The 6,525-nt window shown below is 39.6% G+C and overlaps 1 long non-coding RNA gene across 1 annotated transcript in view; it reads right to left on the bottom strand.

Moving 5' to 3' along the window:
• Positions 1 to 318: 318 nt before the first annotated feature.
• LOC106878874 (uncharacterized) overlaps positions 319 to 6,525 on the bottom strand; it is a 7,215-nt gene continuing 1,008 nt past the window's right edge. Inside the window, exons 2-3 of the long non-coding RNA XR_001410562.2 lie at positions 1,507 to 1,630; positions 319 to 438 (exon numbers count right to left, since the gene is read on the bottom strand). This is a non-coding gene — a long non-coding RNA (uncharacterized LOC106878874). The remainder of the gene's footprint in view (positions 439 to 1,506; positions 1,631 to 6,525) is intronic.

The following is a 6,525-nucleotide window of genomic DNA, read 5'->3' as shown; positions in this document are numbered from 1 at the left end:
AGAGGAAGAAGGAGGAGAGGAAGAAGGAGGAGAGGAAGAAGGAGGAGAGGAAGAAGGAGGAGAGGAAGAAGGAGGAGAGGAAGAAGGAGGAGAGGAAGAAGGAGGAGAGGAAGAAGGAGGAGAGGAAGGGGAAGGAGAGAAGGATGATAGTAGTAGTGTTATACACAATAACAACACTACTAGTATGGTATAAAAACTATCATATGTGCCACAACTGGTGGCACATGTGTATATGAACAAAACCAATAAGGATTTCTCCCTTAAAACAACATGAAATGGTAATATATCGATAAATGCCTGTCTCAGACATTGACTTACCTTTATGTTGCTCAAACAGTTCCCTGTTACTTTTGAAGAACAAAATCAGCTCATTAATACTATTTTCTTGTGGATCCTCAGGGAAGGACTCATAAAAGCAAGTTGATTCATTGCCTGAAGCTTAAATATAAGAGCAACATGAAACTTTAATGAAATGGGTAGAGCAAGCAATAGTTAAATAGCAACACATTTCAAGCCATCTTTCTCAAACCTGGTTCTATGATACAAATTTCCTGTTTTAAAGTGATCTAAACTCTAACTTTCCATCAAAATTTCATGTTAGTTTACATCTCAAATACCATTTTAACCCATTGCCTCCCATAATTCTATTAGCTGGAATAATTTTTTTATGAAACTTTGATTTCTAGCATAAAACAGCCTTAGAAACACGCTGGAATGATCAAAATAACATTTTAAATAGAAATAAGCGAGATATTGGGTGAAAAATTAGCAAACCTCATTTGAATATCAGAGAAATATACCAAGTAGATATAGCAAAAAGGCTAGATATGTGTAAATATTGACAGATAATTATGAAATTCGTAATTTTTAAGTGATCTCATATGAGATTACTGGTAGGTAATGGGTTAATAATCCTTTCTACTATAGATGCATGACTTAGTGGTTAGAGCATCAGGTTCACAATCATGAGGTAGTGAGCTCAATTCCTAATCCAGGCTGTGTGTTGTGTTCTTGAGCAAGACATTTTATTTCACACTGCTCTAATTCACTCAGCTGTAGAAATGAGTTGCAATGTCACTGGTGCCAAGTTGTATCAGCCTTTGCCTTTCCCTTGGATAACATCAGTGGTGTGAAGAGGAGAGACTGGTCAAAGGGTCAGCCTTGTCACACTGTGTCACGCTGAATATCCCCGAGAACTATGTTAAGGGTAAACGTGTCTGTGGAGTGCTCAGCCACATGCACGTTAATTTCACGAGCAGGCTGTTCCGTTGATTGGATCAACTGGAACCCTCGACGTCGTAAGCGACAAAGTGCCAACAACAACAACATCCCACTGTTACACTCATTCATAACACATTCCCAACATCTATAGGTATGAATGTAAACCTCCTTATTCATACCAACAAATAACAGAAATAGCAGAGGAAAGTTTCCATTCTCTTCATCCAGCCAATCCATTCAGAGAATATAAAATGACCATGGTTTACATAGCCTGATAAGACTCACATTCAGTGACCAACAAACTGGATCCATGAACTAAATCACATGATAAATGCATGGCTTCTGTTGTCATGATTATCCTTTTCAACTTCTTTTGTGCCATGTTTCAAAATATCATCAAACCACCTGACTAATTACAGAAATAAAAAAAGAAAAAAAAACATAAAAAAACATTGAAAAATACTCCATTGTTTACAGTTACATTCTTTATAATCTTTTCTATTATGGGCACAACGCCTGAAATTTTGAGGGTAGTGGGTAAGACAATTACATCGACTTCAGTGCTCAACTGTCTCTTATTTTATTGATCCATACACACACACACACATACACACACAAAGTATGAGTCAATCTCTCTCTCCCTCTCTCTTGGCCAGGTAACCATGTACCTCCTCAATAGCAAGACAACTGTTTCTGCCTCTCTGTCTCTCTCTCTCTGTCGCACTCTAACATTTCATCATCTGACACAAGATCACCTCCTCCAATACTCCCTCCTGTCTTGAAATTCCTTGCAAGTTACTTGGTGACCCTGCCAGTGCTGGCACCATGTAAAAAAGCACTCAGTCCACTCTGCAGGGTGGTTGGTGTTAGAAAGGGCATCCAGCCATAAAAAAACCATGCCAAATCAGACACAGAAGTCTGGTGCAGTCTTCTGTCTGGCCAGCTCATGTCAAACTGTCTAACCTATGCCAGCATGGAAGGCAGATGTTAAATGATGATGATGATGATGATGACGATGATGATGATGATGATGAAAAGGAGGAGAAAGGATAAAAAGCAAAGAAGACCTCAGTGGAATTTGAACTGAGAGAGTAAAACCAGAAGAAATTCCACTAAAGCATTTTGTCCAGCATATTAATGATTCAGTCAGCCATTATTTTAATAATAAGCCTCTCTACTAAAGGCACAAGGCCTAAAATTTTGGGGGCAGGACCTAGTCAATTACATTGATCCCAGTGCTCAACTGATACTTATTTTACTGAGCCCAAAAGGGTGAAAGGCAGAGTCAACTTCAGTGGAATTTGGACTCAGAACGTAAAACCAAAAACAATGGCACGATGCATTTTGTCCAGCATGCTAATGATTCTGCCAGCTTGCTACCTTCTTAATAACAACAACAACAACAACAACAATAATGATCCTTTTTACTATAGGCAGAAAGCCTAATAATAATGATTTCAAATTTTGGCATAAAGCTAGCAATTTTGAGGGAGGGGGTAAGTTGGTTACATCAACTCCAGTACCCAACTGATATTTATTTTATTGACCCCAAAAGGACAAAAGGCAAAATCGACCTCATGGAATTTGAACTCAGTACTTAAAGATGGACAAAATGCCATTAAGCATTTCACCTGTTATGTTAATGATTCTGCTAACTTGCCACCTTACTAGGCCTAATAACAATAGTAATGATCATTATCATAATTATAATGAGCTTATTGTATACTGGGCTTATGTGCCCTACAACACAGCAGCAAAAAAAAAAAGTAAAAATAAAACAGGGGATAGAAAGCAGCAATCATCATCACCATCATCATATAGAGTAAAGACCCCCTTCGGTTATGAATGACTATGGGATTGCACCTAGAAAGTTCCCCTCCAAGGCATAAGTCCATGCATACCAGCCTCCCCTCTCCATGCCACTGATGTTTTCCATTGGAAAGTCAAAGGCCGATAGAGCTTGGCACCAGTGATGATGCAATTCATTTCTACAGCTGAGTGAATTGGAGCAACATGAAATAAAATGTCTTGCTCAAGAACACAACACACAGCCCAATCCAGGAATTGAACTCACTGTCACATGATTGTGAGTTCGACACTCTAACCATTGAGCCACATGCCTTCATATACACATATACACACACACACATGTGAGGGCACATGGTTAAATGGTTATGGTGATGATGATGTGCCAATGGGGAACCTCAAAGTATAAGCTGAGTAGAAGTGAATGGGGACATGAGAACAGAGTGTGTGGTTGGATGGAGGTTGCAAAAGTGTACTGGGGAGTGAGAATTGGTTAGAGATAGGAAATGGGTGAGTGAGATGAATACAATGAATGAAGGACAAATGCTAAGGAATGACAAGTGGAGAAGTTATATTACAATACTACACAGTGGCTGTGTGAGCTACGATTTCCTCGTCACCACTGTTTATCGCACGTTCGGATGACCTCTACTCAACTACTTTGACGTCTAGACTTCTCTCTCTGTATCTATGTATTGGGCTAGCCTACTTCATCGTCTGGGGCGTCGACACAACAAGAAGGTATGGAAGAGTAGGTGACAACTGTAGGAACTGGGTTGGGTTGGGTTAATGGGTGGATATAGTGACTGGTGGATAAGAGGCATGAGGTGATCTATGAGTTGAGGGGAGGTAGGGGTGAATAGGGGATGATTTACAATGCCAAAATAAAATCTAGGCCATGAAGGCATGTCCATGCCTTCACACCACATAATCTGTCCCTGACAAACCTCTTCCACCTCCCCACTTGTATTCATCATTCACTGTTTTCTTCTCCCCTCGTTCTCTAACTCTCCCTTGCAAACCTACCTGCACATAATATGTCTATCAAATTTCTTCTTCACAACATATCCTCTTAACACACTCTGCCCACTCTCCCTTTCACACTCTCACAAACTTATCCACCTATTACACCCTATCCAATCTCTGGCCCACTTCACTATATACACCTCCCTGTATCTTGGCTATGGGTTCCATCACATCTCTCTCTCTCTCTCTCCATTCTCTTTTACTGATGTAGCCATGTATCTCTTTCATCCTGCTATTCATACTTCCTATCACCTAACACAAAGCCACCTCTCTCAATACTATGCCCCACTCAGTTGAGAGGTCATGTCTTGCAAGTTATTTGGTGACCTCACTGCAGCTGGTGCTAGGAAAAAAAAACCCCACCCAACACATTCTGTAAAGTGATCGAGATTAGGAAGGGCATTTAGCTATAAAAACCATGCCAAAGCAGACAGTTGACAGTCTTCTTATTTACCTGCTCCTGTCAAACCATCCAACCTATTCCTGCATGGACAGAGGATGTTAAATGGTGATTATTATTATTATTATTATTTCTATTGTATATAATGTACTCAATCTGTCATGGTTATCTCCTCTGATCTCTTCTGTAAGTATTCACTGTAGAGACATTACTGCAGAAATTCGAGATGTTGAGAGGAATCCCCACACCAGCTGAGACATGGGATAACCATGTAAGCAAAAACGAATGAGATCACTGTCATAGTGTCCAACAATAGGCACATTGAGGTGATTGGCACTGTTCTAAGGGAATACGAAGCAGTGACAGGAGCAAAAATCTACCAAGAAAAGTCAGTGGGCCTGCTGCTCATCACCTGGAGAGGCTAGTCCATGCCGTCCAGTACTGTCATGGTTTGCTGGAAAGATGTACCAGTGAAATAATTTGAGGTCTGGTTTGGTCCAGATTTCCAAATGGAGAAGAACTGGAATGAGGTGACAAGTAGGATGGTCACTCTCACTTAGAAATGGGCTGAGAGAAAGCTATCCCTGAAAGGTCAGGTATAGGTGGCAAATGCATACATTGCATCCAACATGTTATCACCTGACCATTGCGTCTTGCCCCAGTTCATGTCTTACTGGACTGGGCACCTATAAAAACGGAGTGAGTCTACAGGAGGTAAAGACAGACGAATGTCATGCTGATGATTGCTATTAAACCGGAAACATGTGTCAATGATTGTTCCCTTATCTCCAAACCACGAACCTGTCCGTTCTCTTAATGGTAAGACATTTTTTGAGAATTTTAAATTCATGAGATTATCTCCCCTCCTAAAGTGAAGTTAATCAAGAAAAACTACGAGGTCGTTTGACCTGCTGGAACTAACAACCAAATTCCACTCCAACTACCCCCACAAAAATCATCCCAAGTTGTCTTAAAAAGGATATTGTAGATCCAGATACACTATACCTGAAGAAAAGTCCCCTGTTGTCTTAAGGGAAGTACACAGTACATATTGTTGTTTCAGATACACTATACCTGAGAGAAAAACGAAAGACAAAATCAAGATGGTCATGATTGGAAGCAACGCCATCTTAACGGCGTTCTAGATCCCTGGGTTGAGCAATGCAATTTACTGATGGAAACCCAAACCCCTAGATCAGTGGTTTTCAACCATTTTTTGCTTATGGACCCCTTTGATTCCTCTTTTGCTCAGGTGAATCCCATAGCTTTACAATGTTTACGAGAATATTATATTTTTATAATTAAATATTATTACGAATTGTATAAAAAAAATTTGTTAAAATATTTTGTGTATTGTAGAAGTATAACCAATTTATTGCATAGATTTTTTAACAGTAAAATCTTACATGGACCTCCATATAAGCAAATTCTTATATGAACCACTGTCCTAGACCTCTGGACCTCAGACAACTACCCAGTGTGTCTGTGCACATGGAACATTTTTGATCAGAGGCTTCCTGACGTAGACATGACTTGGGAACAAGACAATCCAACGAAGATGCTTCTTACCTGGTCGCTTGGTACGCTAGAAACAATAGGCAATTTTCACACAACTCCCACTCTATCTCGTTTTTTCTTTTTTTTTTAAATCTAATTTGTGAATTCTATCGCTTTATAGAAAGAAAAGAAAGGACAGCTTAATTAATGTAGTCCTAGACAAACTTAGAACGATGGTTTGTCATGGTAGAAATGATTTCGATTGTAGGACTGTAGCTCCAAGGTGGGCATTGCGCTGAACAACCATAACCATAACAAGTCAAAGCAATGAGGAAACTTTTGCGGAGTTGTGATATGCTAGAAATAGCAGCCAAATTTGCCTCTATCACACTTTACCCCCTTTAAAAATAATGGGAAAATATACTGGATCGTGTCTTCCTATATACTCTGTATCTGGAAAACGACGGGGTGGGCATGGCCAGAACGATATTTATCATAAGACTAGGCCTAATGAACAACAATATTTTGAAAAACTATAATGAAAACAAAATGCCTTAGCGTGTAATATATATATA

This window comes from Octopus bimaculoides, chromosome 7 (genome assembly GCF_001194135.2).
Source record: "Octopus bimaculoides isolate UCB-OBI-ISO-001 chromosome 7, ASM119413v2, whole genome shotgun sequence".
NCBI lineage: Eukaryota > Metazoa > Mollusca > Cephalopoda > Octopoda > Octopodidae > Octopus > Octopus bimaculoides.
This window is presented reverse-complemented; position numbering and strand designations above follow the sequence as displayed.